This window comes from Protopterus annectens, chromosome 1.part1, assembly GCF_019279795.1.
Source record: "Protopterus annectens isolate FY-2018-M chromosome 1.part1, PAN1.0, whole genome shotgun sequence".
Classification (NCBI taxonomy): domain Eukaryota; kingdom Metazoa; phylum Chordata; order Ceratodontiformes; family Protopteridae; genus Protopterus; species Protopterus annectens.
The window spans coordinates 1,878,730,215-1,878,754,703 of record NC_056726.1 but is presented as its reverse complement, the minus strand read 5'-3'; positions in this window follow the sequence as shown (position 1 = coordinate 1,878,754,703).

Below are 24,489 nucleotides of genomic sequence, written 5' to 3'. Positions count from 1 at the left end.
AGCCAAATGGACTATGTTTTTGGTTCTTTTTGGACTTGCCAAAATAAACCAGTGTTGATGGTTATGTGATGTTGTCACACCACAGCCAAAGCAATGGCTGTCACTGCATAATGCACAAACATAAATGGATAGAAACATATAAAAAACAACCAAGGAATATGAAAAAGGACTATGGTAAAGAGACAGACACAACCATGAAAAATTAGCAATACTACGTAATGCTGTAAGTGATCAGTACCCTGACATTGTTGGCACTTCCCAGCGGTAAGATGGAGAGTACATGAATGTACAGTAGGCATACGTCAAGAGGTGTACAATACTGGCAGGAAATGTTTACACTGCTACAAATACTCAAGCAGTAGAAAATTCTGCAGTTTCCTAAAATGTAGGCAGGTATAATATTACTGGCATATGCATACTACTGTGCCTGAAGAGCTTTTCCATATGCCTTTGACAAGTTACCCTAGTCTTGTCAACCTCCCAGCAGGTGAAAAACAAAAGAAACACATCTATGAATCAATTATCCCACTTATGGCTGAGCATTTAAGACTAAATTACTGTCAAATTCAAATGTCATGAGCGCTTACTGTAAAACTCTGGCACACTATCCCTAAACTCCTCTTCCTATTGACAATGAAGGTCATGGTGGCACCTCTTCAAATTGCTGTAGCAATACTTGCACTGTTCACAAAAAATAGTGATGATCATTGCATTACTCAACACCATGGCATGAGCATTGTACTGGAGACCCCCATAAGAATTTCCCCAACAGGCAATCCCAGTCATCTCTATGCAGGAAATAAAGAAATATCCAGGACTCTTTACTGAACCACCTGGGAGCCATGCAGCGATCAGAACTCTTATTAGGTTAATTAGTTTGTTTTTGATTTCTTGTATTTTGGACTGCTTCATTGCCTTCTTCTGTTTTTGAATATTATGGTTTATTTTCTTCGCACTGTGTTTTACTTGTATTCTGCTTTAAATTGCATATTTAAACTAGGAGACCAGAGATGTGTCTCTTGTGAGTCACATAGAAATTACATTTTCCCCCGACCTCACACCCTAGTACTGCTGTGTTTTTAAACTCAGCTGTCTTTCTAACTGCCTGCCCTTTATGTAAATGTGACCATATGTTTCCTTCCCTCTCCTCTTTCACTGGCTAATGTGAATAAACACAAAAGTTTCATTTTGTGAAATCACTCCCCTTCAGCTATTTAAATTTATTGGCCATCTCATTATATTCCATAGAGCCAGAATAAAAGTGCCCACTCCCTTCAAATCTATCTCGCTCTTCTAAAATTTGCAGCTCTCCCCTTAGATTGCTAAACCTTAAGTTACTCCATCTTTCATATCTAACTGCTTAGTTGCACACTGCAACTCTTAATATATTAACCAATTGGTCTGGTTGCTATACAAGCCATCTACAACAAGCCTACAGACTCTTACATCATCTGGGACAAGGTGGTTGATCACCAAAGAGCCTATGGCCTACTTCTCATCTTGGAATTGGTGCTATTGTTTTACTTCTGGTGAGAGATGAATCAAAGGAGCACTGTATCCCAGCAGCATGACACTGTAGTGAGACCAGCACTAATAATAGCCAGGCAGTAGCCATTCAGGCGAATCCCCTCTTTTTATCATTCTTTACAATGCTAATTCTTTCTCTTCAGTAAGTACTACATGATTAGCTGCTGTCTAATCAAACTTTAGAATATTTCCCTAAAAACGTCATCCATAAATCATCAGGGTCTATTATTAGTTTCTCCTCAAGTGTCTTGCACCGTCTTGTAGATGCAGACACCTTGAGCTGATATTTTTCCTGTAAAAGCACCCCTGAAATTTCACCAATACATATGGAATGTTCAGGAACCAGTCTAAGGCACACAGGGTAACTAGTTTGCTGTGATGTACAAACCAGATACTCTGGACGTTACTTTACATTCTCACTGCAATCATCTAATCAATAAAAATGGGCCTGTTGCCATGCATATGAACTTTACCACTATCTCTGTTACCAGCTTGGTGGAAATGAGCATCCTGGGGCAATGTGGAAATTGTTTACTGACAACCAGCTAAGTCTCAAAGCATCTGATAACATATGTGAGAGATGTATTTATATAATGTCACTGGAGGCAAAGCTCTCACGTAAAAACACTTCTAATGTGAATCAGGATGTCAGTAGTACACATGCTGCACCTATCTCACATATTTCAAAGCAGACACATAGCTCCACATATGCTGAGGCTCTTAAATGTAGCTTCCCAAACCCCAAAGACCTCCTGGATGAAGTACACATAATGAATACCCTTAACAGCTCGAATGCACTCTTTCAAAAGAACACCCACATAAACACATAAATCTCAGGAACTACTACTAAGCCCGTAAGGAAGCCACCACACAATTCAACATTCTGGTCATTGTAGCCTCTATTGTTAGACACATTGATGTCCCTCTCACCGGGTTGAGTATGGAGGAAGTCACAGTCAGTTGCTTATCGGGGACCAGGATCTGCCACATTATGCATGCACTCATGTCATTGGACCACAAGTACTAGTATGACTCAGTCACAGTCCGTGTTGGTGTAAATGACCTGAGATGTACCTCCCTAGACTATATGAGGATAGACATCTTGGAACTCTTGGAATATGCCTCCCAATCAACATATCTGCCTGGAATCTGCTATCTAAACTGTCTGCACATATTACTCTCTCTGCAGTTAGTACCTATGCTATAAATGCATCCTTATTGTATTATGTCATGATTTTAATCTGAATTGTATATTACATATTTTTTATTTTACATATTTTTATTTTAGGCATTGTTATATTCCTTATATGTACCTTAATACTAACCAAATTTCTCAAACATATTGTTACTGCATTCTCCAAATACTGTACTTCTGCTTTGTAAATATTCATGTGCCATGTCCGACCCAGCCCTACTTGAAATGCTACACCTAAAGAAATCCCAACACCTCCACACCACACACTCCAGAGATCACAACCTCATTACCACAATTAACAGAACATGGTGGAGGGATAGGTTCATCTCCCAAAGACTGCCCATACTCTAGAATAATTTTTATTTTTTTATTTTATTTTACATTTGTTAACCGGGTAAGTCTGGCTGAGCTTTTGGCTCATTTTCAGCAGAGACCCGAGGAGAAAAGCTCCTCAAGACTAGAAAACAATTTATTAAATTTTAGTAACATAATAGTAACAAATCTATAGGATCTTACAAGCAAAGACCTGGAGAGAAAAAAGCTCCTCAGGCAATTCAGTTATACAGAGTATTAACAATTGGCAGACAAGTATGTGAGTTGCTACAAACAAGGTTTTAAACAATTAGCAGAAGAAAATATGACTAGTTACAATATTATTTAAGCTGCTTAGAGCAAAATGAGTTAATAGCTAGGCAGATGCTTATTTAAAGTGGGTAGGATCTAGTTGTATAGGAGTTTGGAAACAAGAAAGGAAAGTAAGAATGGCTAGTAGGAGATATAGGGGAGGTAGAGTATAGGAGACAAACTAGACAGGTAGGTTGTTTTGAGACTGCAAGAATTAGGAGTGGTTGGAGACAGAGGAAGGGAAGATGTAGAAGAGGCAGGGTAATAGTGTTAGAGATACATTATTAATGTAGGTTGGGCTTGTGATTAGCTGCTCAAACCCATGTAGGTTTATACAGGAGGTAGTGTTGGGAGCTTGTATTGTAAGCCAATCAATATTTACATCTCTCAGTATAATTATTTCATTGTGGATGGTATGTTAGAGGTGAGATAGGATGTTCTCAAGTATGTTAATATTATCACCAAGGGGAATATAGATTGCTGCGATAGTTATGGTGTTGAAACTGTTAAGTTTGAAGTTGGTCAGTAGGAGTTCAGCTGGTGAGAAGGAGGGTAAGTCTAGTGTGGGACTGATTTGGGAGAGACAGTTGGAGTAGAGTATGGAGACTCCTCCTCCTTTTCTTTTAGGTCGATCTAATCTAAGGATATTACAGCCAGGAGGGATGATTTCACTGTCCAGATGGTGTGGTTTTAACCATGTTTCAGTTAGGGTAACTATGTCAGGAGTGTAGTTAGCTATCCAAGCATGGAGTTCTTTAACTTTATTTACAAGGCTTCTAACGTCGATAGAGCAGAATTGTACTTGTTTTTGTGAGTTGGAGGGGTTGGCAGGTTTAGATACAGAGGGGTTATTGTTCAGGGTAGTGTTTGTACGGCCTGGCTTAGGGTGGCTGTCATCAGATAGAAGTAGAGGTTTGTAATGAGGTTTTAATTTGAGTAAGTAGACTTTGTTTTTTTTTTTGTTTTAAAGGGGAGATATTTTTATTTTAGAAATGGGAGTGGTGGGGGGAAGGATGGAGGGACAAATTAGTAGATAGGGTTGTGGTGTACTACTTGAGTTAAGAGTGGTGTTTGAGGGATGGAAATAGGGAGTAGGTAACTGTGAGTGATAGGAGGTGAGGTGATAGAGTATAAGGAGTAGAGAAGGTAAGAGTATAGTTTGAGTTGTAAGAGACATGTCACTGTATGGGATGTAGAACAGAGGATGAGAGGAAGGGGTGGGAGTAAGGTAGATAGGAGGTGAGGTGATAAGAGTATAAGGAGTAGAGAAGGTAAGAGTATAGTTTGAGTTGTAAGACATGTTACTTTATGGGATGTAGAACAGAGGATGAGAGGAAGGGGTGGGAGTAAGGTATAGTAGTCTCTGATAGTGGATAATAGGTATGTGTGGGGAGGAGCAAAGAAGGGAGATAGTACGAACAGGAAGTAGAGGGGTGGGGGGATTTGGGAGTAAGTGAGGGGGTGTGGTTGTATGGATAGGAATAAAGGTATTGATATGGGGGGTGGGAGCGGGGCTACACCTTCCAGATAGAACTTAGTTAAAAAAAACTCTCAGCTAGTCCAGGGACACTTACTGCTAGTCCAGGAACACTTACTAGAGATGCTGCACCTGGAGGGCTTTCAGCTGCAATTAGAGCAAATATGGCATCCAGGGTTTTTAAAACCTTTGGTGTGTTGCACCTGAGCAATCACTTGGGGGATGAGGGAAGGGAGGGAAACCATCAACTGGAATTTAAAGTAGCAGGGGAGAATCCAAGGCACTCTGCTAACCTAGCTAATTATCAAAGGACAGCCAAGGAAATAAGGTAAACATACAGGCATGCTTGTTCAAGGACTGGAAGGTTTCTCCAAGAAAAACTATGAGTAGGAGTACACCACAGGTAGAGGTTATATGCTGCTTACTAGTCTGCAATGGCAGATTTTATTCTCCTTTCTATTTGTATTCCCCTTAACTCATTGTTTGCTGCACACAATGTAGATAAAGATAAAAGCAGCTGGAGACTTTGAACCTCTGTTTGGTGTTTAGTGAAGAACAAGTATTGAGGTGGAGGGCCTGAAGGCTATGACTATTGAGAGGGGCTAAATACCTTAACATACAAAAAATTATCAACAGTGAAATGGATGAAAGGGGTGGGGGTGGGCTAAGAGGAAGAAGGTTTGCAGCCGTACTAACCACATGTTTGGCCAGTGCATTAAACATACTTCTCTTACCCATATGGTATACATGTTCCTTGATCCTGTCTTTCAACATCCTGTCAGTCTTCCCAACATAAAATTTGCTGCAATCTCTGCACATAGCTAGATATATCACGTGCCTGCTGGTACAGGTAACTCTGATGTTAAAGTCAAATTGCACTGGCCAAACATGTGGTTAGTACGGATACCACACTCTGTTTTAGTTTTTTGGTCATAGGAATAAACCATGGCAATAAGAGAGGAGGGGATATTAGGTTGAGAATGGAGGAAATGGAAGCCCAATGGTTCATAAGATTGAGAGCAAATGCTGATCATGGCTTGAATGATTGTATACCATTAAGACCTGCTTTAAAAGCTAGACCACTATGTAGAAAGTGAAAAGTAGGGTATGGCTTGACACCACCTTCATAGGTTCATAGGTTCATAGGTTCATACTAGGCTATCTGCCCAAGGGCATTTATAAGCCTAGCCCATAGTTATGTGGCTTTCGCCACCCCTTTAGTTTGAATAAAAACTATGCCTATCATTTTGCTGTGCCTCTGTCAAGCAGTGACGCTGAAGTAATCCCTGGGGTATATCTGCAATCTCCCATCCATTGGTCAAGATTCCTCTTGAACAAGACCAGAGAGGTGCTCTGCCTCACATGTACCGGGATTTTGTTCCACAGCATAGGAGTCTCTGGGTGATGAATCTGTCCCTCCAGCACGTTCTATTTATAACCGTGTCAAGGTTTAAATCTCCCGCCCTTGTGGTTCTGAGGGATCTAGATTTTTTGAGGTGAAGCATATTCATCAAATCTGGGTTTGACATGGCCTTATATGTCAGGCACAGGTCACCTCTGAGCAAGCGGTATGAGACTGAATAGAGCTGGAGTTCTTTCAGTCGGGCAGCATAAGACATATTTTTGAGACCCTTTATCCTTTTGGTGAGGAACTTTTGGGGCCTTTCAAGCTGCAGCAGGTGTCTGGTCAGATACATTCCGAACGGGCATTGTACTCAATCATAGGTCTAATAAGTGATGAGTACAGGGGACGATGACCTCCCTTGATCTAGATGTGAATCCCTTCATGATCAGGTGGGTGATATAGAAGGTTTTCCTAACTACTTTAGCAACATGAGTGTCAAACGAAAGGCTACTGTCAACCTGGGTCCCCAGATCTCTGATGACTTTTTCTGTGCTCAGTGGATTGCCACCTATATGGTAGCTAGGGGTAGCCTTGTTTTTCCCAAAGGGTATGACTATGCATTTTTGGCGTTTAACTTCAGGCCATGGCTCTGGCACCAGTTATCCATTTCTGTGAGGCCCTTCTGGAGGATATCTGTGTCAGATGTGTTTTCGACTATGGCCCAGTTTGCAGTCATCTGCAAACTTTGTCAGCCATAACCCTCCTGTGTTTGCTTGTACTTCAGAAAAGTAGATGCCGAACAAGAGTGGACCCAGGACTGAGCCCTGTGGGACACCACTTGTGACAGGCTTTGAGTCTGACATGGCTCCAGCAACTCTGACCCTGTGGGTTCTGTCACTTAGCCAGTTTGCAACCCATCTTGTGATGTATGGGTTTACATTCAAGCTGATGAGTTTTTCGATGATACCTGAGTGGGGTATTGTGTCGAAGGCCTTTGCCAGGTCAAGGTAGGCTGTATGGACTGCCTTTCCCTCATCAATGGCCTTGGTGACTGTCTCGAAAAGTCAACCAAGTTTAAGAGGCAGGATCTGCCTTTGACAAAGCCAAACTGAGTTGGATCCAAAGTCTGCAAGTTCCCTATGTCTTTATTTATGAGTTCCATTATGATCCTCTCCATGGCTTTGCAGATAAGGCTTGTCAAGCTAATGGGGCGGTAATTTCCAGGGTCTGTGGAGGCACCGCCTTATGAAGTGGGACCACAGTCGCCGGCGCCACTCCTTGGGTACGTATCCTGAGGTGAGGCTAAGATTAAACAGCTGTCCTAACTGTGGGTTTAATTCCTCATTGAGTTCATGAAGCACACAGCCGGGACACCATCCGGTCCCATGGATGCTGTGTTTTTTGCCTTAGTGAGGGCAGTTCTCACCTGGGCGTTGGAGATGTTTGGGGGCTACAATCCTCTGGAATAGATATCTCTCCTTTTGTTGGGGAGGGGAGAAGTTTGCACTGAACCTGTCAGCCAGTATGTTGGCAATGTGTGTAGGTTCAGTAATTTTCACATCATTTTGAACTAATTCTGAGCATATCTGTATATATACATATATATACTGAGTGCTGGAGCATGTATTGTTTTATATACACATATCTATTGCATACATTTTATACAGATGGAATTTGGGATGTCTCTTTAAATGTGTAACTTATTTTGTCATGTGATTTTAATTCAAAAGTTAAAAATGGTGCTTTTATACATTTTGTGTTACACCTGACGAAGCATTTGGTGAAAGCGCTTCTGTATTTATTAAAACTTTGTCTTTTAACCTGGAGCCTTGCCTACGCTGTTTTTTTATCACTTTATCTCTGCTATATTGGAGTGGAGGTACCTGGATACTAGTGGCTGTTGTGTTTGCAATATGGGAGTGCCACACACCCCTAGTGTAATGTCTTCTCTGGTAAGGTCAGACCACCGAATTGACTCCTTTGGAATAAAAATAAAACCTGGAACCCCAGCTAACCCTGAAATATTCAGGAACTACTCTAAGGCTAAATTCCTACTATTAAGTGATAACCTGGCAAAATATTGAGCCCCCATAAACCCTGACAACACTGCTGCCTACACAGAAGTGTTCACTGAAACCCTATACAAGCAAGTTAATAGCTGCATAGAGCCAGATGTACCCACCAAGTAGAAGTACAGAGCTAACTCAAAAAACAAGCCTCCCTGGTGGAATCACAACATCGATAGGGTGTATAACAGAAGGAAGAAAATCATGGCAAAATTAGGAGGTGCAGCCCCCAGCAGGATAAAAGCACTCATCAAACTAAACAAACTAAACAAACAACTTAGAGAACACATAAAGTCTACTAACACCACTTTTGAGGTAAATTTGCCCTCCCAGGCCAAGGACAACCATAAGGCATTCTTTAGCTATGTTTGCAATTTCAAAGGCAATACACAATTGTGAGCAAAGGTCATTGTTAATGGTGTCACCTATACTGAGACAGAAGATATAGCAAACATACTGGCCAACAAATTTCAGCTCCAACTTTACCCCTCTCTCCCACTCAACTTCCCCTCAGGAAACACCATCAAATATAACTCCGTCTAATATCACTAAGGAACAGGTCTTTAATTCTCCCTCTAAGGCCAAGAACACTGTATCAATGGGCCCAGATAATATTCCAGTATGCCTTCTAAATAGCATGAAACATGACCTATCAAGCCCTCTGGAATTGTTATTTAACTGTAGCCTTCAAACAAGCTTCATGCTTCATAAATAGAGAACAGCAACAGTCATCCCTTTGCACAAAGATGGGCCATCTACAGACCATGGAAACCACAGACTCATAAATCTCCCTAGTCTCATATGCAAAACCATAGAAAGAATTATCATGGAAATAATCAATAATGACATAGGAAACCTCCAGACACTGGACGCAGCTGAATTTGGTTTTGTCAAGGGCAAGCCATGCCTACTCAACCTGGTGGACTTCTTTGAGAAGGTCACCAAAGCAATGGATGAGGGAAAAACAGTTCACACTGCCTACCTTAATCTGGTCAAGGCATTTAACACAATACCCCACTCAGGCATTGTTAACAAACTCAGAAGGTTAATTATAAACCCTTACCTCACCTAGTTGATAGCCAGCTGGCTCACAGACAGGACCCAGGAAGTTAAAATTGTGGAGTCTACCTCTACAAAGAGGCCAGTCACAAGCACAATCCATCAGCAATTGGTTCTTCAATGAAGTCAAGGCCAATATCAATGGCCTCTGGCTGAGTAAATTTGCAGAAGATTGCAAATTAGGAGCAGTCATAGAGTCACCCACCAGTACAACTGTTCTCCAGGAAGGACTGACACAGACAAACAACTGGTGTCACAGCCATGGACTAAAACTAAATGCCAAGAAATGCATATTAGTATCCTTCAGGAAGTCATCCACCCCTGGTATCTATTATATTGACAACACACTCCTAAGAGTTGACCCAGTAGTCAGGGACTTGGTGACACAGATAGACAGTAATCTACTCTTTGACCATCATGTGTCTACAATAGAGGAGAAATCACTCTGTGTTGTGCAACTTATAAAGAAAGGTATGACATCTAGGTCCAAGGAGGTCACTGTTCCACTCTATTCAGTATTCAGACCTATCATTGAGTACAATGGCCCCTTTAGTATGTGCCTAACCAGGCACATCCAACAATTGGAATGTCTACAGTGGTTCCTCACAACAAGAGTACAGGGCATAACTAACATGTCCTGTGCAGACCACCTCAAGGCCCTACCCATGTATTCTGTCTCCTCCAGGCTGTAAAGGGGACATCTATGCCTGGCATACAGGACATTGTCAGACCCCACTCTAATGGACCTCCTGCATATCCACAAAACAAACAACACAAGAATTATCTGTTCTAAAGACTTAAACCTTGCCCATGATATAAACATGACCTGCTGGGCAGACAGGTATGTGTCCCCAGAGACTACCCCTTCTCTGGAGCAGCCTCCCCATCTATGTAAAGCAGAGTTTCTCTCAAACCCAATTTAACTGTAATTTGGACAACTGGATGGGGAAAAGGAAATTCATCCCTGGTTTTGCACCTATGTCTCTAATGGACACAGGCAGCCTGTAAATGGTTCATCTCCCAAGCCCCTGTTTGTAAATGTTTCATCTTCCTTGCCCCTGCTTATACTTATCAAGGGTACCAGAGATTGTCAGAGATTAGGGATGAATGGCTAGGCTTAAAAAAGGGTCTAGTGGTTGTTAACCTAGTGCACACCTACAAAACTATGAGCCTATAAAAAGTATGCTTTCAGACCAGGCTACATCACAATATCTGCACTATTCAAGCTAGTTTAGTATGTAACTACAAACAAAAGCAGGGGCATTCAACTATTGTACTACTTCTAGTCTTCTCCATGGCCTTGGGAAAATAGTAACATAGGAATTTCTACTGCACTACACTGCCTCAGTGCAGTTAATCATAACATATTTCTTATAAGACTACAAGATATAGAATGCTCTTGGACATTGTTTACAAAGTACATGCAAAACAGGAAACAGAATCATCCAATGGCAAAACTCAACATGTTGGTGCTATATATCAAAACCAGGCATACCACAAAGACTGAAACCATAAAAAAAGTGTTAATTCTTAGAAGTAACAATGGACCTCAAATTCAGCTTGAAAAATCACATTGACAACAAGATGAAGGACATTAACAAAAGGCTGAGGGCTCTGTATAAGTTCCATATATGTGTAGTACTAGATTCAGAACAAAGAATCACTTATCTTGTTGTTACCTAAGCTTCTTTATGGCACAATTACCATAGGCAAGCCTAAAAAGTTTGTGCTTAACAAAATTTCTATAACATATAATGAAACAGCAAAGTCTGCAGAAGGTCACCCTACCTTTACATATCTAAGTTGTACTCTGAATCAACTTCAGTATGTGACCATGGAGAACAAACACAGATATACCCTTCTCACTCTTGTCAGAAATTATACAATCCTTCCTGCTCAGACCTATCTAACATACTCAACTGATATGTAAACTAGTCAAAGTATGTTAAAAGTGCATAAAACCAACGCTAAGATAAGAAGACAAGGCATTACATAACTATCTGTCAACCAAATGGTTCATAGGTTCATAGGAGGTTACTAGGCTAGCAGCCCTTACAACCCTAGCCATGTTAATCCCAAGTATCCCCATTTGTTCTTTTAGTTTGCAGAACAACTTTATGAACAGAGTGGGTCTGTGATCAACATGGCTACCCCTGTCCATATGGGACATGTGGGTGGCACCCTGGGGGCGAATTTATGGTCTCCCATCCAATTATCTATGTTGCATTTGAATAGGGTCAGTGAGGAGTTCTAGTTTACATGAATAGGAAGTCTATTCCAGAGATGTGGCAATCTCTGGGAAACATATCTGTCTCTCCAGCATGTTCTGTTAATGTCACAGGCTAGGTTGAGATCTCTAGAGTGAGTGACTCTTGTGCCATTTGACTTGCAGATGTGCAGCATTTCCATTAGGGCAGGGTCGGAGATTGTCCTATAGGCCAGGCACAAGTTGCCTCTCAGCAGCCTATGTGATACTTAGTAAAATTACAGGGCTTTTAGCCTGTTCATGTAGATCATGGTTTGGAGTCCCTATATTTTCTTAGTAAGAAACCTCTGAGGTCTCTTCAGCTGCTGCAGATATCTGGTTATATGCATGCAGAAGGGTGCATTATACTCTATTAGTGGTCTGATGAGAGTCGAGTACAGTGGAGTTATAACATCCCTTGACATGGATGCTATGCCCTTGCTTATGAGGTGCGCTATGTAGAAGGCTTTCTTTACCACTGTGGAAACTTGATGGTCAAAGTTCAGATTGCTATCGACATGTCTTCCCAAGTCCCATGCAACTGGGTTGCAACTTAGGGGGGGCTGTCAATATTGTAATTTGTAGGGAATTCTGTTTTGCCAAAGGGAATAATACATTTTTTTGCATTTAGTTTTAGAACATGGCTTTGGCACCAATCATTCATTTGTGTTAGCCCCTCTTGTAATATATTGACATTGTTGGGGGACTCACTGACTGCTCCCAGTTTGAAACCATCAGTGAATTTGGTGAACCTTTTGTTTTCCTCTTCCTACTAGTCCATGGCTTCATGTCAGTGGTGTGCAGGTCCCTAATATTACTGATATAAACAGCTTTTCACTTGTACTCAGCATGTAAACTGCATTTACTTCACCTGGAAGAGCTTTGCATGCTGTTGCAATGTATTTGTGGGACTTTGGTTTTAAAAGCAAAGTGTCTTCTCTCAAGACTGCATCTTCCTTTACTGATACTGCTCCAACTCCTGGAATTACGCCTGTGCTCTATTGTATAGCCAGTCTACACTAAAAGTTTTAAAAGCAAAGTATCTTCCCTCAAGACTGCATCTATCTTTACTGATACTGCTCCAACTCCTGGAATTACGCCTATGCTCTATTGTATAGCCAGTCTACACTAAAAGTTTTAAAAGCAAAGTATCTTCCCTCAAGACTGCGTCTGTCTTTACTGATACTGCTCCAACTCCTGGAATTATGCCTGTGCTCTATTGTATAGCCAGTTTACACTGAAAGTATGTTCTAAGCTCGTACCACAAATTAGTCTTACTTTGTCTACTGTACAGGATACCTGCATACCACTGAAAGCTCCTCCCCCCATACTCACCTGTTTAGAAACCTTGCCTCTGTCTCTCTCTCTGCCATCTATAAGTTAGTCACTACCCTAGTGTCAACTCTCTCTTAGTTAGCTATACTCTGTTTTTCTGTTTGTGGTTTCCTTTTAACTGTTTTTATCTTACTGCAAATACCTGTGTATACCTAGCTATTACATCTCTTCCTTCTCTGTCTACACCTCCCCACCTCTTCTACTTACCTGCTGAATCTCACTGTGTGCTCCTTACTGTTTACCTCCTGGCCTGCTGATTGTTTCTTGTGACTCTTCCTGGCCCATCCCACTCCATTCGCTCACCTCCCACCCCCAATATCATTTCCTTTATACCTAACCACCTAATCCCTTCCTCCCCTAACTCCACCCCTTCCTGCCTGCTAAAACATTTTAAACACCTTACCCTCCCCTACTTATCACTTCATAGTTTAGTCTGCTGCAAATCCTTCTTCTTTCTACATATCCCCTACAGTTTGTTTCACTTAAATTTTACTTCAACTCTCTAACAGGTCCAACAACTTACTTTTCCTAGTCCCTTATCCACTCCTCACTCAATCCCAATCCTACTTCCCCACCTTAGGCCATGGCTTTTGCAACCCTCTCCATTTTCATCTTGCCTCCATTACTTCTCCTTCTCATTCTTACATCTTGTACTACTCCATTACCACCTGTCCATAGAGATCCCACTAATCCCCAAACTGTTTTGCATCTCTGCGGTACTCTGTTACAGTCTCCTCCTCTATCTTTTCCATGAAAATCCCTTTGCCTAAAATCAAACTTCCTCCCCCTCACTCTCTAGCATCTAAAACCAAGACTAAGTACTTGACTTACAACCCATTTAATTTCAAACTTCACCAACTTCATGTAGCCCTTCTTCTATAGAGAGACATATATCCAAATCCTGGGCCCATCCATCACCCCACCATGCATAACTCTATCTCTCCCTGCTTAATAAACTCATCCTCTCCAAACAAACATATTTCCTTTTACTCTATGAATGCCCACAGTATTCTAAACAAAGTTAGTGAAATCCATGCCTGGATAGCCTTCCACACCCCTGATGTCATCACCGTAACAGAGACTTGGCTAAAACCCCAAACCTCTGATAAAGACATTCTCCTCCCTGGTTATAATATATTCCACATAGATCGCCAAAACAAAAAAGGGGGTGGCGTAGCCATCCTCTATTCCAACCACCTCACCATTACAATTATTATGAAACCTAGCCCAGCCTTTTCTCCTGCTGAAGTACTTACAGCTAACCTTAAAATAAATGACCACACCACTATCACAGTAGCAGCCATCTATATTGCAGATATTCCTCTGCTCGAAAATATTCTCATACTTTTCTCAACACATCCCCAATGAAACTATCCTCCTTGGGGATGTCAACATTAACTGGTTAACTCTCAGTAATCCAAACTCTAATACTCATATTAATTTATATGGCTTTACACAGCTAATCTCCCAACCTACCCATACAAACAACTATCACACATCTAGTACTCTTATTGACTGGGTACTTGTATCTAATCCTTCCAAATATCATAACCCTGAAACCCTACCAAACACCCTGAGTGATCACTCCCCTATAAAAGTGCTTAGGTTCACTCCCCACTTCTCAAAACCTCCTAAATTTATCACTGGTTGTAAACTCTTTAACTTCCATCCAGAAACCTTTAATGCCCTCCTCTCTAAAGTAAACTGGAAATTCCTTACCCAACTCCCACTAGAAGAAGCAGTTATAGCTTTCAACTCCACCTTTATTAGCATCTTAAACTCACTTGCTCCCCCTTGCAAAGTCCAAATTAAGTCCACCATATCTCCATGGCTTTCAAAAGCCACTCATACCCTTATGATAACTGGAGACAAATTATGGAAAAAATGGTCACAATCTAAGCTCTCTGCAGACTTACAAAAATATAAGAACTTAGAAATACGACAAAAAAAACCACATAAACAAAGATAAAAAGGACTTCTATAACAAATCTCCCACAGCCCTAAAATCTAATCCTAAAAAAAAAATCTGGAACTCTATTAACCAAATATTACATCCCGGTAATCTTAGCCCCCCCCCCCCCCCAATCACTGTCCAGACAAGACATCTGAAGAAACTGCCACTATCTTCAATACCTATTTTATCAATTCAATATCTAAGCTACTGAACCCTAACCCAAACTCCTGTACTACTAACATCTCCAACTTTTCTGAACCTACTCCTAATACTATCTCCTCAAATACCTTCTCCCTCAAACCTGTACCTACTAGCTACATCAAAACTTTACTCTATAAATTATAGCCATGCTCAGCATCAGCTGACAATATTCCTTCCACTTTTCTTCTACTAATTAATTGCTCTATCTCTGAATCTAAAGTCCCTTCCATCTGGAAATACTGCTACACTCTACCTATACACAAAGGAGGTAACTCCTCTGATATTGCCAACTTTAGACCTATCGCTATCCTCTCTCTAAAGTACTAGAAAAATGTATTCATAAACAAGTTATGCAGTATCTAACACAGGAAAAATCTGCTTACACTCACTCAACATGGCTTCAGACAAAAACATAGCACCACTACAGCTCTATTATCCTTCCTCAACACTGTCTCTATAGCCATGGACGACCATAACCTTATTTCTTACCAATTCTTGGACCTCTCAAAAGCTTTCGACACTGTCTCACACTCTCTTCTGCTGGACAAACTGCATAACCTCAACTTCTCCTCTGATACTGTTGCATGGTTCTCCAGCTATCTCACCGATAGATCTCAATCAATGAGATGGCACTCTGCACTCTCCCCTCTTCTCCCTGTAAAAATGGGTGTACCTCAAGGGTCTATCCTAGGGCCTTTACTTTTTAATATCTTTACTAATCAGCTCTATACCTCCTGTCCTCAGTAATCTTTAGTGCAATACGCTGATGACTCTACAGTCATAACCACAGCCAACTCTTCCTCTAAGCTCTTCTCAGCTACTCAGGCATATTTTAAGTTAGTTGAAACATGGCTCTCCAACAACTAGCTCATCCTTAACCCTAACAAAAAAAAAAAAAGCTGTATCTCTTCCTACCTAAAAAGTCAACAATATTAAACCTTCCTTCTCCATACAGTCCCTTAATAACACTCCCATTCAGGTAGAATCCAGTACTAAGTTCTTCGGCGTAACCATCGACGATCAGCTAAAATTTGACTTGCATGTTAATAACTGTATCAAAAAGACTCATTCAAAACTAGGGCTCCTTTACTGTAACAAGAAATTTCTTACCTCTGAAGCCAAGATTACTCTCTCTCTTACCTACCTTCTACCCAGTCTAATGTACAATTCTCAAATTCTCACAAATCTTAACTCAGCACTCCTGACCAAACTCAAATCTACCTACAACAAGGAAGCTAGATTTGCTACCAAACAAACCTACAAATCCCATCACTGTCTCTCTCTAAAACACCTAAACTGGCTTGAGTTACCCCACCAGCTTCTTCTCTCTCAGCTCCAGATCATCCATTCTATCCTATACCAGCCTTCCTACTGCCCAGCAGTATCCCCTCTCATCTCCCATTATTCTCCCTCCAGACCTCTCCGAAGCTCTAACCAAGACCTACTACAAATCTACAAATCCAAGTCTAAATTTGGATGCAACATGTACAGCTATCACCCCACTATTGCCTGGAATAGGCTCCCACTAGAAATCAGGACCCTTACACATCCTAAACAATTTAAGACAGCCACCAAAGAGCACTTTAAAAGTCACTGGTCCTGCCACTGCACTCTCCCTCCTTAACATCCCCTACTTCTCATACCTTAATCTACTTTCTGCCCTTAACTCACTCTTTTCACTAACTCTCTCTAATCTTCCTTGACTACTCTTTCTAATTTCTTCTAAAATCTATTAAGCAAATTGCCTCAGAGAAACATTCTATTGTAATTGTCTTGCCTTCATGCTACTACATTATGATAAAACAGGTTTTTTGTAACCACTTACCCCAAATACTATACTCATCTTAATGACATATTTCTTTTTATACATCTTGAAATAGTTATGCTATACTCCTGATTATTGACACTGTATAACATTGTATTGCTACTTAATGCCTTGTAATAATCCTGTAACATTGTTGTTTAATGCTAATTTATAATGAAAATTGTATAATATGTTGGAGCTTTTCTCCCCGGGCCTCTGCTGAAAAAGGGCTCTTCAGCTCAGTCAGACAATCCCAGTCAACAAATGTAAAATAAATAAATAATAATAAATAATATTTCTGAGAAATAGATGCCAAACAGTAAGGGGCCCAGCACAGACCCCTGTGGTACTCGACTGTTGACGGGTCTACTGGTTGAGGTGGAGTCACCAATTTTGAAAGATTGTGTTCTGTCAGTGAGACAGTTGGCTACCCATCTGGTAATATAAGGGACTAATCACCAGCTGGAAGAGTTTCTCAATGATGCTAGAGTGGGGGATTGTGTCAAAAGCCTTGGCAAGGTAGGGAAAGGCTATGTGCACTGTCTTACCTTTGTCTATGGCTTTGGTAACATTCTCAAAGAAGTCTACTAGGTTTAATAAGTATGTTCTACACTTAAAGCCAAAATAGGTTGGGTCCAGCATTTGGAGGTCACCTATGTCCTTGTTGATAAGGTCCATGATAATTCTTTCCATGACCGTGCAGATGAGACTAGTTAGACTTATGGGTCTGTAGATCCCAGGGTCAGTTGATGCCCCTCCCCCACTTTGTTCTCCATTCTGCAGGAACATAGCCAGTTCTTAAGCTATGATCAAAGAGAATGCCAAGTGGGTCCACTAGGTCTTGTTTTAGATTGTTTAGTAAACAACCTGGGATATTATCTGGTTCCACTGAGGCCATGTTTTTGGCCTTGGCAAGTGCAGAGATGACCTGTTCTCTAGAGGTACTAGGCAGAGGGCTGGTGTCAGGTATGCTTTGGGATATGGTAGGTGGGGATGGGGTGAGGTTTGCGCTGAATCTGTCAGCTAGCAGGTTGGCAATATCTTCCGGTATAGTATGAGTAATCTCATCTACAACCAGTTTGGCACATAGCTGGTCATTCCTTTATAGACTTTGGATGTAGTTAAAGAATGCCTTGTGATTATCCTTGGCTAGAGATGTGATTTTAGTTTTGTAATTTGCTTTAGAAAACTTTACAAGATTTCTGATTTTCTTTTTAAAGTTTAGGAAGGAACTCTTCCTCTACAGAGTGATATCACTCTTGCTTTTGGACAACAGTTTCTTCCTCTTGTTATATAATATATTTCTACTTGAAGTCCATCACGGTGGCTTGCTTTTACAGGAAGACCTGGTTTTGATCCAGACAGGTACAGTAGAGTTTATGCAGTCACCTAAGTGTTTGTACAGGGCATATGCGTACATTTCTGCATACTGATCATTGATGTCTGCAACTGCACATGGTCTGAAGCTTATGCCATTGCTTAGCAGGCTGTAGTTAGCTTTGGTAAAGTTTTTTTTATAATTTTTGTTCCTGTGAGGGTGTCAGTTCCAGTAGTTACTTCAAACAAGACTGATTTGTGGTCTGATCTAACCATGGAGTGCATCATGCATGGGGAAGTACAATGACCCCTCCCCCCATGTTGGTGAGTACTATGTCCAGAACATTAGAGTCCCTAGTGGGGGTGTAGACTATTTGTTCCAGAGCATTTGTGTTAATAAAGTCCAGGACCTTCTGGGCAAGTGTGTTTTTGCTCATGTATGTTCCCCAGTCTATGGAAGGATAGTTAAATCTCCCATGACTAAGGTGTTAGGCTGTATGGCGAGGGATTCCAGTAAATCGAGGTAGGTGCTGCGCTTATCCTGGTTTATGGTGGAGGATCTATAGCTAGCAATAATGTGGCATGGTACTTTACCAGTAGTTAATTGGACATGGAGTAGTTCAAGTGAATCATGTTGTTTGATCAGTCTCAAAGTGTATTTGGTTTTAATGAAGATGGATACACCTCACCCTTTGGTTCCTTCAAGTTCATTTTGAGGTCTGAACACGTGGAAGGCATTGTAACTTTGCATGGCTGGGGTGGTCTCAGTGGCCTTTAACCATGTCTCTGTAACTACATAGATGTCAACATCCTCCAAGGTGAGGAGTGCTTCCAGGGAGTGCAGTTTCGTATTTAAACACCTAGCATTAAGCAGCATGACCCTGAATTTGTCTTGATTAGATTTTTTTATGTTGAAAAATGTGCTGTTTTGACATTGCCTAAAAAGATGCTATGGGGCACAAGGGCCTTTGCCAGTATCTGAAAGCCTAGGGGGACATGTGCAGACTATCTCTAGCAAAGCAGTAAGGTCTAGCTGCCATATCCTCCCAGGCTGACAGATACTGGATCCTCCTGGACTGACACCATAAGCTAATCCAATTGTTGAAGTCAATCATTTTTTGTTTATATTGTGGCATCATCCAAGGTGAGGGAAGGATACTGCTTAGGTCGAGGGACATACCTGTTTGGGACACAATCAGAGGGGTCCATCATATCTCTCTTCATATAGTACAGAGAGGTATGTCTCAAGTCATTCACTCCAAGATGGACTATAACATTAATAATGGTACTCGTTGTTGAGTGACTTGAGTGCATGCGTGATTTGTCGGATCCTGGCTTATGATAGACAGCTGACTGTGACCTTCTCCTTGCCCAGTCTGATGAGGGGGGACATCTCTGTGTCTCACTATGGAGTTGCCTATGTCCAAGACATTTGATGTGTTTTGCCTTAGGGGCTTATTTGTTGAGAAATGGGTGTGCATGTTGATATGTGTAGTGGGTTCTTTTTGCTTAGTGGTGAGTGTGGGTGGTGTGCATTTGAGAGGTCTGTGTTCTTTTGGTAGACTTTTAGTGAGTACCTCCACGCATGTGGGTTTATGTGTAGTGACCTTATTTTATGTGATAGTTGAGGTTTGCATGATAGGTGAAGCGTGTGCGCTGACAACATGCTTGGTGTCTAGTTTGTTTTTATGTGAGAGAATTGTCTCCAGTTACACAGTGTATTTGCATCTCTCTTTGCTTTAGGAGTACATAGTTGTCAGTATACATTAAGCAATTGCTACATTGCCTTAAGATGCCCATATCAATCAAGCTGGCAGGAGAAATGATGTGAAACTTCCCATCCATTGTGGCAGGATTTTTCTGAATGTGGTATTTGGGAAAGAAGTGGGCTAGCTGGACTTAGGATTGTGGCTTAACCAGTGGGATAGTTTGACTTGCAATAGCAAAGAGCCAGAAGATATACCAAACCTCCTGGCTGATAAATTCAGCCTCAACTTTAACCCTCTCTCCCCCTCACCCTTCCTTCAGGAAATATCATCAAATATAGCTCCCCCTACTATCACTAGGGAACATGCCCTTAATTCTCTCTCTAAGACCAACAACACTGCATCAATGGGTTCAGGCAATATCCCAGGATGCCTTCTAAATAGGATGAAACATGACCTATCAGGGCCTCTGGAATTACTATTTAATTGTAGCCTCCAAACAGGCTTCATGCCTCATGAATGGAGAAAGGCAACAATCATCCCCCTGCGCAAAGGTGGGCCATCTACAGACCCTGGAAACTACAGACTCATAAGTCTCACTAGTCTTATATGTAAAGCCATGGAAAGAATTATCATGGAGATGATCAACAGAGATATAGTAAACCTCCAGACACTGGACCCAACCCAGTTTGGTTTTGTCAAGGGCAGATCATGCCTACTCAACCTGGTGGACTTCTCTGAGAAGGTCACCAAAGCAATGGATGAGGGCAAAATCATTCACACTGCCTATCTTGACCTGGCCAAGGCATTTGACACAATACCTCACTTGGGCATTGTTGACAAACTCAGGAGGTTAGGTACAAACCAGTATGTCACCCAGTGGATAGCCAAGTGGCTCACAGATAGAACCCAGGAAGTCAGAACTGGGGAGACCACCTCTACAAAGATGCCAGTCACAAGTGGAGTCCCTCAGGGATCAGTCCTTGGACTGCTCCTTTTTGGCATTTACCAAGGTTAATGTCAGTGGTCTCTGGTTGACTAAATTTGCAGATGATTGCAAATTAGGAGCTGTCATTGAATCTCACACTGACACAAATGTTCTCCAGGAGGGGCTGACACATACAAGCAACTGGTGTTAGAGCCATGGACTAAAATTAAATGCCAAGAAATGCATAATAGTATCATTTGGGAAGTCATCCATTGCTGGTAACTATCATATTGACAACACAACCCTTAGAGTTGTCTCAGTAGTCAGGGACTTAGGGACACACATAGTAATCTAGCCTTTGACCACCACTTGTCTACAGTGGTGAGGAAATCATTCTATGTTGCACAACTTATAAACAAAAGTATGCCATCTAAGTCCAAGAAAGTCATTGTTCTACTGTAGTCGGCATTCATCAGACCTATCATTGAGTACAATGCCCCCTTTGGTATGCACCTAAGCAGACATATTCAACAGTTGGAATGTCCACAGAGGTTCCTCAATAAAAGAATACAGGGCGTAACTAAAATATCCTACGGAAACTGCCTCAAGGCCCTATCCCTATATTCTGTCTCCTACAGGCTTTTGAGGGGAGATTTATGCCTGGCATACAGGGGATTGTCAGACCCCACTCTGATGGACCTCCTGCATATCCACAAAACAAACATCACCAGAAGTACCCATTCTAAAAACTTAAACCTTGCCTGTGATATAAATAGGACCAGCTGGAGAGATAGGTACTGTAAGCATCCCAAAGACTACCCCGTCTATGGAGCAGGGTCTCCATCCATGTGAAGCATAGTTCTTCCCTAAGCCAATTCAAGTGCAACGTGGACAATTGAATGGGAAACCGGAAATTCATCCCTGGTTTGGCACCTATGTCTCTAATGGACTCAGGTAACCTGTAAATGGTTCATCTCCCAGGCCCATGCTTACACTAATTAAGGGTATCAGAACTTGTCAGAGATTTGGGATGCAATGCTACGCTTAAAAAGGCCCTTCTGGCCGTTAGCCTAGTAAACACCTATGAACTTATGAACCTACAAAAGTAGTGGGTGTGTCATAGGTTGTGGATGATAAGTGTGAGAAAGCTGCTTAGAGCACAACTGAATTGCCCTTTACTCAGCAGGGAAGCTTCAGGGGTTCTACTGGAAGGTCTCTATGGAAAAACAATGTTCTCAGGCATTTGCATCTATACAGGGCAATGCTAAAACTCCATTGCAAGGTGAGCAGCAATGAGCAAATGGAAGGCTTATATACAGGTGAATTTAAACAGTTTTTAACAGAATGACCAAGCGGACAGCCCCAAACTCATCCTTTCTCCAGCAATTCCCAACTCAGATGGGTCCTGAGCTACACACTTCTGCCACTAGGGTGCAGGGAGGCCCTCCTTATGTAAGATGGCAAACAGTCTAGATTTAGCATGTCTGAATCTAGCCTACGTTATATAAGTCAATAAAACACAATTTCAAAGTGCACAGTAAAAATCAGTGACAAGCAATAAAATTGATTCAGTGATTCAATTAAATACAGTTAACAAAGTGTAGTGTGGGCTTAAAATATACTTATTTTTCAACAGGAACAAAAACAAACAACTCCCAGATACCTGTGTCCACAAAAAACTGTAAAGAATCCAAAAACAAACGGTCGATACAGGTTCGGCTCCAGCTTAAAACATCGAACTTTAATATCACAAGCACTTTCACAACTGCTTCATCAGGTATATACATCAAATAAATTACAAGCCCTTCTTAAATACAATCCAGCCCATCACATGATCACATAAGCACATAACCTGTTGGCTGAATACTATTTGAAATATACAAGTATTTAAGACATTCAAGATAAAAATGTTCAAGATAAAAATATATTTTGTGTAATAACAAACTAGTGACTGCTAATAAAAAAACACATCAGTCAACATGTAAATTTCATTTTAAAAGCTTGTGAATTCATCTAAATAGAGGTCTAGACTTTAACTTAGGTCTCAATGGTATATGTTCATTTAGACCATGCCCTGTGTCAGCTCTAAGTGTCACTATCCATTTGGCTTTCAACTGTTCAGTTTTGCTACAAACAGACAGACAGAACCCTTAAGGAGAGAATACGGGAACATGCCTATCATATATGCAAACAGAGTGAATCCAATGCTTTAGCAAAACATGTTACTACTACTAATGCCACACATATTTTCAGATTCCTAGCTATTGCTAGGAAGTTTGAAAGCTCAAGAGGGGGAGATGGTTGTAACAAAACTGAAGAGTTGGAGACTGAGAAATGTTCACAACACACAAAAACTTTGCAAAACTTAGAAATATTTTGGCTTACTCTGAAGAACTTTGGCAAACTCAGAACAGCTTTTTTAGTATCAGAGAAGGTAAGAAAATATCAGAATACTGTTAAAACAAACTAAGAGCAGTATGGTAACAAACAGATGGATTTTCTTTAACAAGGGTCGGCTGGAAACAGTTATAAATTCAACAAAATCAATAAATACAGCATAAAAGTGTTAAATAGTAATGAAACAGCTAAGCAAGTACAAAAGAAAATACTTATATGAGCTTTGTAGTTCCAGATAGTTTTAGAAGCAATCCAAGTCTTGTAGTCACATGTGTTCAAGCCAGGCACAAGAAAGCTCTGAATAAAAGTACAGTGTCACAAAAATGTAATTCTGTTTTACCAGCAGGACAAAAGACATTTATAGAGTTAAACCATCAGGCAAATCACATAAATGCTTTACAAGAGAAGTCAGAATTCCTGCAATATCAGGAATCCTGGGAAATAAGTTCACTAATCCCGAGAAATGTTTACAGCACATAAAAGCTTTTCAAAACTTAGATATATTTTGGCAGACTCAGGAGAACTTTGGCAAACTCGGAACAGCTTTTGCAGTATCAGAGGATGTTAGGAAACATCAGAATACTGTTAAGACAGCCTAAGAGCAGCAGACAAACAGATGGAGTTTCTTTAAAAAGCACAGACTGAAAAACAGTCATAAATTCAACCAAAACTTGCTAAACACACCACAGCAGGATCAGGAAACACAACTGGAGACCACCAGAGTAGTAAAAACTAGAGCCTTTATTAAAGCAATAAATCAGTTTTGGTTAAGTGCTTCCATTCTCTCCAATTGGCACTTTATCAGAACTAATAAATAAACTTGATTATACATATTTAAATATAAAAGCCCTAATCAAATACATTCATTCAGTCACATGCCCTTGCTTCAATAATAAACCTATTATAAACCTTATAAACTTTTCTAAAGATATAATGTCTATATTTAACATATATAATTATGTACACCACACAATGTTTCAACTTAAAAACTGGGGCCAAAGAGCAACTTCCACTTAAACCACGTGAAACTATGGCTTTTAATCTAATTTGCCATTTCAGTTCCTTAAGATTCAAGTCTTCGTCCACCATTCATCCTTGGGGGTCCATTCTGATGTGGGCAATAACCATAAAACCAAATTTATGGGAGGGGTGGACTAAAATATGCACTGGTGGATTTTTTCTTTTTAATATCTGAAAGGTGTTCAAAAATACCATCCCTCAAAATAAGCTGGGCACTGTAAACATTGAGCTAAATATACCACATTCTGCGAAATACAGTTAAAGTACCCATTAATCCTGTATTGCACCC